Source organism: Bos javanicus, chromosome 24, assembly GCF_032452875.1.
Source record: "Bos javanicus breed banteng chromosome 24, ARS-OSU_banteng_1.0, whole genome shotgun sequence".
Taxonomy (NCBI): domain Eukaryota; kingdom Metazoa; phylum Chordata; class Mammalia; order Artiodactyla; family Bovidae; genus Bos; species Bos javanicus.
The window spans coordinates 40088928-40103210 of record NC_083891.1 but is presented as its reverse complement, the minus strand read 5'-3'; the positions used below and the strand labels follow the sequence as shown (position 1 = coordinate 40103210).

At 43.8% G+C, this 14283-nt stretch overlaps 1 protein-coding gene across 3 annotated transcripts in view; it reads left to right on the top strand.

Moving 5' to 3' along the window:
* The window catches only part of LAMA1 (laminin subunit alpha 1), a 125481-nt gene that overhangs the window by 3088 nt on the left and 108110 nt on the right, over positions 1 to 14283 (top strand). The window lies entirely within an intron of this gene.

The window sequence follows — 14283 nt, the reverse complement described above, 5'->3', positions numbered from 1 at the left end:
AATGGCTTTTAAAGGTGCATTTTTCTTCCCCAAGAACTAAGAATTCCCCAAGTATTCCCCAAGTAAGGGCCAAGAAAAAAAAACTGTAACTATATTCCCCAAGTAAGGGCCAAGAAAAAAAAACTAATTTTAGCAGTTGGAAACATGATTTGTGTAATGAAAACATCAATGCCCACCTCCTACGTATCCCAGACTTTGGCCCGTTCCTTTTTTCTCTTCCACTTTTCCAGACGTTAAATATAGAGCAGACATCTGTAGTTAATATAGCATGATGGAGAATTCAAATGCAACAAGGATAGGAAATAAACACAGGCTGTTCCTTGGTGCTTTGCGCCACTCTTAGAATCACCAGTATTGTGACATGTTTACATGACCACTTATTTCAAGGTAATCATCTTTGAGACACAATTCTACAATTTTAGAATACCTCTTTCATAAAGTTCTGTAAGTACTCATTATCATCTACAGTAAGTTTTATGGGGGGAATAACAAGATATGCCTTTAAGCTTTACACGTTTTACTCTTTGGCTTTATAAGCTGTGGGAACTTGGGCAGGTTACTTAACCTCCCTGTGCTTTGGTTTCGCCATCTGTAAATGGGCGTGGTCATGGTGCCTCCTTGGAAAGCCTGTTCATGATGGAATGAAAAGTGCTTAAAACAATGCCTAACCCTGGGGGTAGCCCTCAATAAACACCATCTAAGCATCATTATTACTATTTTGGACATGACTACATGCAAATATAGACTATCACTTCCCCGCTATAGTTTCAAATTTAGAGTCTGGTTTTGGAGTCAACATGAATTCAAACACCAGCCCCGTTGCTTTGATGAGCCGTGAGGTTGATTAAGTTTCTCGGCGTCTCGGCGTTTAAGGATGTCAGTCTTCCCGATTTGTGAGATGGAGAGCACTGATGTGATGCAGTAACACAGGAGAATGTTGGCCCAGCGTTGGGTATGTCAGTAGCACGGGCATGTGGTCCATGGTGACGGTCTACCTGTGGCGCCTGCACTGCATCCTCCCCAGCCTGGATACACCTTCACTTGGGCGTTAAGACCTATTGACTTGACTTCTTGCAAACCTGTGTAATCCATCTCCGTTATTTTGTCTCCACTGCTGACAAGGCTCAGGAACTGTTTGTCTTTCCCATGAAATGTTGTGATGGTTCCCCCACTGGCTCTCCCTCCTTCCCTGCTCTCCTTCCTCAGCACCATCACCATCATGATTTTTCTAGAAACACCACCCATGGGGCTAGGACTAACGCCTCCCAAACTCCTCATAATGCACACACAAAAAATGACATTGGAGCATCCGATGGGACCAGAGGAGGAGTCTGGGATCCACTGGCTCAGAGCTCAGGGGCGTTACCTGGGACCTCCGTGCCCCTGTTCATAGTGACATGGGATGTTCAGTGCTGGACGGGCCTCCCATTTGGGGCCTAAGCCCTGCAGAAACCTTCCTGGTCCCGTCATTGCTGAAGTATTTATGACATGCCCTTCCCTGGACTGCCGGTGCTCCGGCCACTCATCGCTATTGTTGTCCTTATCTTGGTGGCTAAGCCAGTGGCTGGCTGATCGGTCTCACCCCCTGACCTGAACTTCCTGAGCGTGGGGTCTGTTTTATTCCCATCTTCGTGTCTGTCCATTGCAAATATGCTCAGTTGCTCAGTCATGTCTGACTCTTTGTGACTCCGTAAAGCCCGCCAGGCTCCTCTGTCCATGGAAGTTTCGAGGCAAGAATACTGGAGCGGGTTGCCATTTACATTGCTTTGCCAATGTTCCTGGTGGTTAATAGCCACCTGTCTTGTTGAGTCACATTGACATTAATATCTTTATTTATGAATAAAGTAATGTCAAAAAATAGTTTTGAATAGGTAATCCATGGTCGTGGTACAACATTAGAAAAAACAAAAACAAAACCCAAAAGGTGTATAGAAAAAGGTTAAGTCACCTACTTTTGAGGCAACTACTATTTTTAGTTTCTTGAGTGTCTTCCCTTAGATGTCTCTTCATGTAACTCTTAAAAGCGAGCTACTTCATAAAAACTACTTCCTCCTGAGCACTTCCTAATGGTATAAAGAAGGTACCAGTTATTTCCTGACAAAACAAGAGACAGTCTTCCCATCTCCACCTCCACTGCCCTCCTTCTCTCCTCCTCCTTCAGTATCCCCACTGCTGGATGCTAAATGCATCACTAATACACATGTACACCTGTCAACTTTTCACCTTCCAACTTGTCCCTTTCAACGCGGCCTTTGACAGAAGGTATTAGAGCCTTGTTTCCTAGATCTTTTGGATTTAAAAACTATAGCTCATTGATAGATTGCTTGACGCTGCAGTCCTTCTGAAAGTATTGCTCACCGTAGCCTTCATGGGCTATTCCTGGAGTTATAAATAAGTTTTAAAAATACATTTAGGTGATTTGTGAGGTAGAGAGGTTAAGTCTGCGAAGAATACTATTAAAAGTTATGGATAGTATGTTTATTTTTCTAAAAATTTTGGTTTATTGCTGGAACACCTATAGCAGACACAGGAAAAGTTAATTGTTAAAAATAATTTTTGAGGAATAAAGTTAAGCCTGCACCCTGAATACGAAGCTAAGTGGAGATAACTAGAGAAAACTTCTCGGAGATCTTAGCTGAAGTTGTTAGTGATATTCCTCAGAAATGTTAGGGTGAACAAGATAAGCGACAGTTTCTCTAGCAGGGTGTATGTAGCCTACTTCCATGCTTGCAAATAATTCTTTTACTTTTTTTTATTGCTAAAATACTAACGTGTATCCATGCACAGTTGAGTAAATAAATGTATTTCAAAAATAATGGGGGAGGAGGGGGAAGCTCCCTTATTGAAGTAATTTAGGTAAGGTCGAGAACTTGGGTTCTGTTGGGACATGCCTGCCAGGGAGCTATTTCAGTGTAAAATGCCACACTCTGGCTAGGTTCATTGGATCTTCACGTCCTGTATACTGAGGGTGACAGCCAGCGTTTCGCGGCACAGACCCTTCCCCCGAGAGTGTTTTCTGGAGGCTGGATGGTGAGAGCTTTCTCTGGGACAGCTTGTTCCCATTTTATGTCTTGCTTGGAGGCAGAAGATAGACAATGGGAGCAGTGAGATTCCAGACCAGCGTGGTGGATAGCTTTCTGCCTAGGTGAGCATTTACTTCAGAGGTTAATCCAGAAAAGATGCCGTGAAGACACATCAGATCCTATTTTCAGCGTGTATGTGCATTTTTTTTTCTCCCCCTTTTTTGATTCAACCATCTGAAGCCTGCATCTCTTCATTCCTGAACTTATCTTTGAAGTCTGATCTGGCCCAGCGGGCAGTGTGACTCCAGCTCTTGTGCCAGAGAGCCTCCTGTCTTGCTGGTGGGAATGTCAGATTTAGCTCCAGAGTGTTTCTGGGAAGTGCCCATCTTTTCCCATTCCCTGAAAGATTTCCTGCATTTTGTTTCATTGTTCTGTAACTTCCTGCCAGAGCCTCAGGAAACTACAATGTTAAAGAAGATGCTTAAGTTGAGCAGATCCTGTTTAGTTAAGAGGCGACCTTTAGAAAGGAGAAGACTTCACCCCACGACACTGATTTTTGTACATCCTACGTTTAAATGTCTTCTAATCTCTTTGTCATGGCAGGATTTTACTCAACAAAAGTGATTATCTTGTTATCTCAGGCCCAGCACATGAATTCTTTCCTGCTCCAAAGACTACTTTTCCTGTTTCTCCCAGTTGATGGCATTCTTTTGGTCGCCTTGGTTTCATCTTCCATTCCTTTCTTTTTTTTTTTTTTCTGTATTCTCCTTATCCAAATCGTCCCTCTCCATTTTTGTTTCTTCCTTTAAAAAGGTCTCTGGTGGTCCAGTGGTTAAGACTATGTCTTCCAATGCAGGGGGTTCGGGTTTGATGTCTGATCAGGGAACTGAGGCCCCTAGTGTGTTAGTGTTAGTCATTCTGTCGTGTCTGACTCTTTGCCACCCCATGGACTGTACCCACCAGACTCCTCTGTCTCTGGGAATCTCCAGGCAAGAATACTGGAGTGGGTTGCCATTCCATTCTCCAGGGGGTCCCCCTGACCCAGGGATCAAACCCAGGCCTCCTGCATTGCAGGCAGATTGTTTACCACTGAGCTACCAGGGAACCCCATAGTGCCTAAGGTACAGCCAAAAATTAAATACGTTTAAAAGGTCCCTGATTTTTTGGCCTTTGTTCCTCTTTATGACACTGCAGATGATCACTGGCTGTCGAGATGACTATCACATGAGGGAGTTAGGACTTCTAGTAGGACGGAAACCTTATTCCTGTTTGGATGCCAGAGGTGGAAGGAATTTTACAATCAGCCTTCAAGACAGGCCTTTTGGGATTCTAATTTAAGTAGTTGTCTCCAGAACTCTCTCTGCCACTTGGTGTACTTCCTGTCCCTGTTGCTCTGTCCAGTGGTGGGCACTCTTTCCCATCCTCAAAATTCCCATTGTCCATCCTTCAGCCCCTTCCTTCTAAATCTCCAGCTCCGGCGTTTCTGTCTTTATTTTTCTCCACAGCCTAGTTTTTCCAGCTCTTTACACCTCTGCCCTGACTTCGTGGCTATACTTTTGTTCACTCTAGAAGTTTAGAGGTGGGAGAGTTCGAGGTATTCATGACCTTGTGAAGTGTCTTTGGGAACTCCACTGCTCTTGCTGTAAGGGAGCTGGCATAAAGTCCTCGATACCTTCTTGGGCTGTGGAGTAATGTTTTCTTGTGGGATTGTTGTCATTTCTAGTCAGTTTTTCTCCTTTTCCCCCTGTGTTTGCCCATTCATGTACCTGCTCAGCTTCATGGACTGAGCATGTAGTGGATCCTCCACCAGCCAGGCCCCAAGTCAGGATGTGTCCTGTGGTCCTTGTTCTCAGCGGCTTTCCTCATTTTGATTCCGAGTGGACATTCTTGATGGAGGAAGTCCAAGTGCATATCTAGAAAGAAGTGTTCTCTGTGAGAAATTATGGTGGAGGAATGGTTGGGAGATTCAAGTAGCGCCAGTGGAAATTAGTGTCTATATTTTGCTTGCTTCCAGTCACGTAAATTCATGTTGCAGCCCAGTGGTGGGCAAGGAATGGGGAGGCAGGGAAATTGAGCTCCTGGTGGCTTCCTCACCAAACTTCCTGTTGAGTGACATCTACTCCTCCAGGCATCTTTTCTGTCATGGAAACACACAGCTCACCTGTTTGGTGACTCCCCTGAGCCCTCACAGAGAGGGTACAGTTAATACAGACATTTTCTCTCTGGGCTGCACATTTGATTTTAATCACATCAGTGTGGAGGCCCCAGCCCCAGGGATTACAGCTTCTGTGGTCTCAGGTGAGGATTAGTCATTTGCATTTTTAGGAGTTCTTTTCAGTGTTTGGCTTATGACTTCCCTCCTAGCTCCACCAGCAAAATAAGAGCCATTCTTCTTTCTACATCCCCAACCCCATCACCCCCCACATATACAACAGACACACTACACACACACACACCACATAACCTTACATATTCAAAAATGTAATGAGTTTCTAGAATGTTCCACACTGTGGTGGCCAGTGGTCCTTGAATCCCCAGAGCTGTAGTCAAGCAGGCACGAGAAGTACCTGAGGAATCCTACTACCTGTGTGCCTCAGCTCAAATTTGGAGGAATTTTTGTTTCTGAATGCCTTGACCACCACCGTCGCCCAAGTTACTGCAGTGAAATGATGTCACTGAAAATAGAGAGTTCTGGTTAAAAACGCTGGGTATTTCTACTGCACGGGGTTTTCTTTTAGTTTAAAGACAGTGACTACTCTATTGACTTCCGTCTTGGTGGCATTTGTTGGCCATCTCTTGGAGTTATGTTTTTATATAGAGTTTTTGTTCAAAAGAACTCTACCTGCCTGCGTGTGGAGGATGTTGTTTAAGTGGGAGACAGCTGTTCCCCTCCAGGCTCTTGGGTCTAAGCCAGCCTGGTCTTCTCAGGAACAGAACAAAGGCGCACAGAATTTATGTCACAGATGGATGTTTGTTTGATAAAAATCACTTATTACTGAATGAAAGAATGGCCCATTCTCTCCAGAAATATGAGCAGAACATCTAGTATGCCTTTAGAGCTTCCCACTTTGTTGGTTTGTTTTAACCATTATCATTGACCGAGTTGAGTTGTACCTCTTTTTCCGTGGTCAAACATTCCCTGAAAATTTGTGCACAAGAGGGTTTTCTGTAAATGACATGATTTCAAATTCAGTGTTCAAATAATTCAGAAATAATATTTGAAGGAATTGGCTAGATTTTCAATATATATTTCTGGACTCTCTGTTGCTTCGTTGATCCATGTGTCTATTCCTAAGGTAACTTTGTCTGGATTCCTTTGGCTTTGTAGTAAGTTTTGAACTAGGGGGTGTAAATCATTCCACACTGTTGACTTTCTCGAAATTGCTTTGACAGTTCTAGGTCCTTTGCATTTCCATTAGTGTCAGCTTGTCAATTTCTACAAAAGAGATGGCTAGGATTTTGGTAGGAATTAGAGTGATTCTATAGATCCATTTGGGGAGAAGTGCTGTCTGACAACATTGAGTTTTCCTGTCTATGTATAAGAAATAATTATAATGAATTTGTTTTGATATCATTCGTTTTGATATGATTTAATTTCTCTCAGAAATGTTTCATAGTTCAGTGTATTGGTCTTGAATTCCCTTTGTTAATTTTTCTTAAGTGTTTTATTCTTTTTCAGTAAAAAGTCTAGGATGTATGGAGAGCTGATCTGGTCCTTCTCTGATGCCCATAAGTATTAATATATGTATAAATAAATCACTTTGCTATATACCTGAATCACTGTAAGTCAGATATACTCAAGAAAAAAGAGAAGTTGTACATAAATGTGGCCTATTTGAGAGTTACCTATTTATGTGGTCCAGGCTGGGTCTTGATTTCCTCATTGCTAATGTGCAGAAATGGACTTGATGGATGTGAGTTTGAGTGAACTCCGGGAGTTGGTGATGGACAGGGAGGCCTGGTGTGCTGCGATTCATGGGGTCGCAAAGAGTCGGATATGACTGAGCAACTGAACTGAACTGAATGTGCAGAAATAGACTAAATTTTCCCTGACTGTATTATCATAATGAATATATAGGGAAGAATTTTTAAAATGAAAGAAAATTAATATTATTGTTGTTGTTCAGTTGCTAAATCATGTCTGACTCTTTGCAACCCCATGGATTGTAGTACTCCAGGTTTCTCTGTCCTTCACTGTCTCCCAGAGTTTGCTCAAACTCATGTCCATTGAGTCTGTGATGCTATCCAACCATCCTTGGTTGTCCCCTTCTCCTCCTGCCCTCAATCTGTCCCAGCATCAAGGTCTTTTCCAAAAAATAACTTGAGAAACCTTAAATTTAATCAGACAAGGGGTGCTCACTACGATGGGAAGACGTCCCTTCCTTCTGAGAATGGCCCTGTTTTGCTAAGATTCTCTCCTCTCATCTGTCACCTAGATCTGGACTGTCTCCCGGAAGCTCAAATGCACGATCCCAGGGTGGTCAGGGGATGTCCTCTGCCATGCTGTCCCCTCTGGCCCGCCCCCTCCTCCCTGCTGTGCAGGGCCCTCCCCAGGCCTCCGTGAAAAGACAGCGGGTCAGAAGACCAGCAGCATCAGGACAGGATGGGCTGAGAGGGCTGGATCTCTGTCAGCATTAGGCAGGGAGGGTACGTAAACTTTACATTTTAACATCCCTGAAGCCTTACACTGTGCCTTCAACAGCATCGCTTTCAGTATGGATGAACTCACCAGGGGCAGCACCACTCAGACCCTGGTTTGCTTTAATAGCTCGCCTGGTTGACGCAAAGGGGACCTTGTTCCTATGTTACATCTTTCAGTTTGGAGGCCTTGACCTTTTTTCCTTCTTTACAATAAGCCCAAAACCTTGGTTTTAACCAAGGCCCCCCAGTTCCCTCTAAAAATAGTTTTCCAAGGTCTCCAAGATGTGAATATAGGACGGGGAATCTAGAGTTCTGGTTAAATAGTGACAGAACACTCTGGAGGAAGCGTGATCTTACTCATCAGTCTGATGAACTTTGTGCCAAGCCTCAACCAAATTAACCAATCCCGTTGTGTTAGAGCTGGAAACATCCCAAGAGATCATTTTATCTGTTGAAGTCAGAGCAGCAGCCCCAGGGAGATACTGAACCATGAAGAAGCTTAGCCCCAGCCCAGCCCAGCCCTGCAGAATATTTGCATTTGTAACAAGATCTCTGGGTGATTTGATAAATGTTTGAGAAGTTCTGCTTGAACTCTCTCTCTGCCCAGCTGAGCCCAGAATGAATTTCAAGTATCTCCTGCAGAGCTCAAGGATAAGGATCACAATTGTGGATGCCAAGGGTCATCTTCTATTCATTCCACCTCAGTCACATTCATTTATCTCGTAGCGTCATTTTCCTGTTGTGTCTTCATCACTGGGAGCTAGAGCATTTTGTCTATCTTGGCCCAGGTTGTGTGATGCTTGCTGGTGGGGGGTGGGGTTGTGGGGTGGGGGACTGGTTTGGGGAAATGTGGAAGGTCCCGCACCTCCCCCTGGGAGGCTTGTACATTTTTTATTTCAGCCACTGTTAAGATTCCGCTCATTCCAGAGCCCAGTGGGTTCACTTCCCACATGATTGATGCCCTGTTCTGTCCTTACCCACGTGGGGCTTGGTTGTATTCAACAAGGAAGCGCTGGGCACATGGGATGAAGAACCCAAGTCTCTGTCCTCAAGCCCGTATTCTTTGTGTTACTTCTCTTGTGTTTGGAAATAGCTTTGGGGCAAAGTACACACCTTCCTGCTTCCCCCTGAGGATCCGCTTGTTGGGGGGACCTGCCTCTTCTGCTTTTTCTTGGGACATCAGGTCACAGGAGAGTCTGGATCACTGGCAGAGATGGCCAGCAAGCCACTGTAACAGAGGGACAGACTAGGAGTCTGCAGCGTGAGAGAGCCAAGGAAGAGGGGCTTAAAGACAGAGAGAAAAGCCCTTGTTTACAGAAGCTATTGTGGGGCCCAGTGAACCTCATGCTGGGGAATGGAGACCTTGACAAGGGCCCTTTGAGTGATTTAAGGAATAGAATCTGAACTGCAGTTGAGTGAAGAGCCAGTGTGAGGCCAGGAACTGGAGACAGTGACCACCACTACTCTCATATACATCCTTGATTCAGTAACAGCTTTAAAAAAATAAATAAGAAAAGTGATCACATTAAGTGTATGTATTCCAGGTGGAGCTAGTGGTAAAGAACCTGTCTGCCAGTGCAGAAGATGTAAGAAACATGGGTTCAATCCCTGGGTCGGGAAGATCTGCTGGAGGAGAGCCTGGCTACCCACTCCAATATTCTTGCCCAGAGAACCCTTATGGATAGAGGAGCCTGGCAGCTACAGTCCATAGAGTCGCACAGAGTCGACATGACTGAAGGGACTTAGCACACACCTTCTGGATAAAGAGGCAGCCCAATCCCTACTAGTACTATTGTTTTTTTCAGTTTACCATTGAAAAAATAATGGTGCTAGAACTCAGAAAATGCAGCGTTATCACCCCCAGTGAGGTCAATACCAAGATAACATGACTCTGGACTTTTGATTGGGGTGTTTACCCTGGGTATCAAGTCTATTTGTCTGTTGTTGGTCTCAGGTGGAAGATATGGCAAATGCTTGCGTTGTTTGTAAGCTGTCCCTCTAGGTATGTTCTGGATTAAGTGGAGCTGTCATCTGGTGGATGCAACCTCCTCGGGGTCATTGTTCTGGTGTGAGAGATGGTGACGCATTGGGCGTCTCCACAGCCAAGTGGTTTGACCAGAGGTCCCTGGGTGCTCCCGAGGACAGTCCTTGATTGACGCATTCAGGAGGCACATCCAGAACCAGATACGTCATTTTACGAGAGTTGATGAGAAATGAAAAGTGGGGGGGGGGGGGTCCTTGTTTAAATGACCAAAAACTTCCAGACAGTTTTGACAGAGATTTAAACCAAGGGCGACTGCATACCCATGAAGTAGCCATTGGAACATAAAGAGAATGCCAAAACTTAAAGCATAAACAAGTGAAATCTATGTGATAGAGCTCAGAAATGGCAGACGAAGGGGGGAAAATTACTAAGACTGCTAAGACCTTGAAGGGTTGGTGGTCTTTGGAAGCAATGGCAGGTCAGAAAATGTTAAATTAATTGATGTTTTTAGGTATTTAAGCAAATAATATAAACATTGCAGACATGATCAATGATACAAGCAAAATATAACTTCATTTTCATTCTGCAGAGTTGTTCATTTTCCCACTCAAAAGGTGCACTTGTGTTTTGATGTTAAGCTGAATTCACTGACTCAATGGACACAAATTTGAGCAAACTCCAGGAGATAGTGAAGGACAGGGAAGCCTGGTGTGCTGCAGTCCATGGGGTTGCAAAGAGTCAGACATGACTTAGCAACTGAACAACAAAATAAGCTGAATTCCCTCCTGTAAGAATTTGGAAGGAGGGGAAAAGGCAGTGCCTTCCCAGGGTAATACGAATGATTTGAAATTAAAAAATAACTGTGAATGTTGTGCTTTGCCTGTGTGCAATCATGATTTTGATCAAAAAAAGCTTTTAAATTGCTATCCTTCAATTTCAGTTTTGTGGCAACAAAAGAGAAAACCTCTTAATGAATGAATTGTAGCTATGGTCTCTTCTACTAAACTTGGGTGTTGAATAAAAACTCATGGTATCATGAAACAAAAGCATGAAGGAACCTGTGTGGGAGGAGGAGGCAGTCCTGATAAATTGTTACAATATTCGGGCCAAGGTCTTCATGACTTGTTTATCTTACAGTGAGAAACTCTGCCTTTGTCAAGGACACCTCCAGCCCATTGCCATGGAAATGGACACTGGAAAATGCTTCCAAGGCCTTTTGCCCACCACCCCCTCTGGGTTTTCTGAGATTAGATTTTTTTTCATCTCCCCGTGTGAGAAAAAAAGTTAAGGGTGTTAAATGGCAAACTCCCAGGGGCTGGGGTTTGACTTTCTCAAGCCCCTGTGACGTATTTCTCTTTCTCTCCCACCTATTTTTTTCCCCACTGTGCTGGAAAGGGCCTTAGAATCTCTAAAATATTTTAATACTTTTTGTAACAGCTATCAGTGATTAAATTGTTTGTTGTTTTTCAGTCACTAAGTCTTGTCCGACTCTTGGCGACCCCATGGACTGCACCATGCCAGGCTTCTCTGTCCTTCACTATCTCCCAGAGTTTGCTAAAATTCATGTTCATCGAGTCGGTGATGCTATCTAACCATCTGATTCTCTGCGCCCTCTTCTCCTTTTGCCTTCATCAGTCTTTCCCAGCAACAGGGTCTTTTCCAGTGGGTCAGCTCTTCCTACGAGGTGGCCAAAGGATTGGAGCTTCAACGTCAGTCCTCCCAATAAATATTCAGGGTTGATTTCCTTTAGGATTGACTGGTTTTATCTCCTTGCTGTCCAAGGGACTGTCAAGAGTCTTCTTCAGCACTATAATTTGAAAGCATCAATTCTTTGGCACTCAGCCTTCTTTATGGTCCAACTCTCACATCTGTATTGACTACTGGAAAAATCATAGCTTTGATTATCCGAACCTTTGTTGGTAAAGTGATGTCTCTGCTTTTGAATACACTGGTTTTGTTTAGGTTTGTTGTAGCTTTTCTTCCAAGGAGCAAGCATCTTTTAATTTCCTGGTTGCAGTCACTGTCCGCAGTGATTTTGGAGCCCAGGAAAATAAAATCTGTTACTGCTTCCACTTTTTCCTTTCTGTTTGCCATGAAGTGATGGGACCAGATGCCGTGATCTTAGTTTTTTTTCAATGTTGAATTTTAAGCCAGCTTTTCCAAAATTCTCCTCGTTCACCTTCATCGAGAGACTCTTTAGTTCCTCTTCACTTTCTATCATTAGAGTTTTATCATCTGCATATCCGAGATTATTGGTATTTCTTCCAGATTCCTGCCTGTGATTCATCCAGCCCGGCATTTCACTTGATGTGCTCCGCATAGAAGTTAAATAAGCAGGGTGACAATATACAGCCTTGTCATACTCCTTTCCTAATTTTGAACCAGTTAGCTGTCCCACATTCAGTTCTAACTGTTGCTTCTTGACACACGTGCAGGTTTCTCAGGAGACAGACTGTGAAGAAAGAGAGTTAAAAAGTAAAGTCTAGTATCTGTCATACAGAGTGAAGTCAGAGAAAAAATACCGTATGTTAACGCATATATGTGGAATCCAGAAGAATGGTACTGATGATTCTATTTGCAGGGCACGCGTAGAGACGCAGATGTAGAGAGTGGACAGGAGCGGGGGGTGGGGGGAAGAACTGGGAGAGTGATGTTGGCATATATACGCCACCATGTGTAGAACGGCTAGCTAGTGGGAAGCTTCTGTCCAGCACAAGGAGCTCAGCTCGGCGTTCTGTGACGCCCTAGAGGGGTTGAGCAGGGTGGTGGGAGGGAGGCTTTAGAGGGAGGGGGTATATGTGTGTTTATAGCTGACTCACTTTGCTGTACAGCAGAAACCAACACAACATCATAAAGCAACTATGCTCCAATTTAAAAATAATTTTAAAAAATTGCTGGTGAGTGAGAAAGAATTTATTTCACGCTTGATGGGTTTGGCATTATGAAGTCTTTAGCCACTGGTTAAACATAGGATGAAAAAATGAATCCATTGTGTGTCCCGAATGAGGGCAAAAGTACGAATCACAGTAACATTAGCTAAAGTAAATAATGTCTCCTGACAAAAGTGTATAGTTGTCTCATGCATTAAGTGCACGGCCAGGTGATGGGAAACTGTGATCCATGTGCCAGCTACAGTCCTCATTCTGCTTTCGATTTTTATGTGTAAATCAAACTTTTATTCTTGGTGGATTCTTGATCCCAATGCCCTACCTCACCCTTCAGTTTCCTATTTCTCCTCCTACTTGAAGCTCATGTTAGTTGTTCTTTATTGAGATACTTCAGTAGTCTTTTGTTAGTGTATTTAGTGCTAGTTTTTTAAAATTAATTTTTATTGGAGTATAGTTGCTTTACAATGTTGGGTTACTTTCTGCTGTACAGCAAAGTGAATCAGCTGTAGGTACGTATGTGCTGTGCTGTGCTTGGTCACTCAGTCATGTCTGACTCTTTGCAACCCCATAGACTGTAGCCTGCCAGGCACCTCTGTCCATGGGGATTCTCCAGCAAGAATACTGGAGTGAGTTGCCATACCCTCCTCCAGGGGATCTTCCCAACCCAGGGATGGAACCCAGGTCTCCCCCACTGCAGGCAGATTCTTTACCAGCTGAGCTACCAGGGAAGCCCTGAGGTATATATATATTCCTTCTTTATTGGATTTCCTTCCCATTTAAGTCACCACAGACCATTGAGAAGAGTTCTCTGAGATCTGAAATACTGAAGTATTTCGGTAGTCTTTGAAAACATTCAGCAACCTGAGGAATTCTTAAAAACTTTTTCAAACATGCTTCCTCCAGTGCAAATTTCCAGCTTTCTTTCATCCTCTCACAGCTGTGGTCATAGACAGTAAGGAATAATAATTATTCTAGAACCATGGAATGAGAGCAAATGTAGTAAGTAAAGAATCATTTTTAGTGAATTTTTCCCCCCAAACATGAGCTTATCTGAGAATAAAGATTTAGTTTTAGCGAAAGGCAAATGTACCACTACACAGTTTTGAAATTAGTCATGCTAACGAAGGGGTTTCTCTTTCTTTTGCTTAGGAGTATCTTTACAATGCCAACCAGAAAAGCACCCATCTACCAATGTAGGCGACACGGGTTCGATCCCTGGGTCAGGAAGATCCCCTGGAGGAGGAAATGGCAACCCTTTTCAGTATTCTTGCCTGGGAAATCCCACAGACAGAGGAGGCTGGCGGGCTTCAGCCCAAGGGGTCGCAAAGAGCAAAGAGTCGGACATGACTGAGCAATTGAGCCGGCACTCGGATGCTCTAAAACCTGTGTAGTGCAAGAACAACCTGTTGTCGGTTCCTACAATTAAGCTATTATTCACTGAAATTATGTTGATATTCACACAGCTTAAACTTCTTTTTCTCAGTGACTCAGAGTGTAGGCTCCTGAATGGAGAAGCAGGTGCCCTACTGACCCCGACTCCCTCGGTAACTCAAGGCTCTTGTAGGTCAGGGTCGGGGGAGCCCCGAGCAGGAAGTGGGCAGTTCTCTTGAGTCTCGCAACTGAAGGGGGAGGAAAAAAAGAGAAAGTGAGAACATTTTTAGAGTTAGCTGGTAAAGGATTTGTTGACAGAGAAATGCATTGTTAACTAAGTTCCTGTGACCTTTTTTCTTCTCCTCGCTTGGCTGGT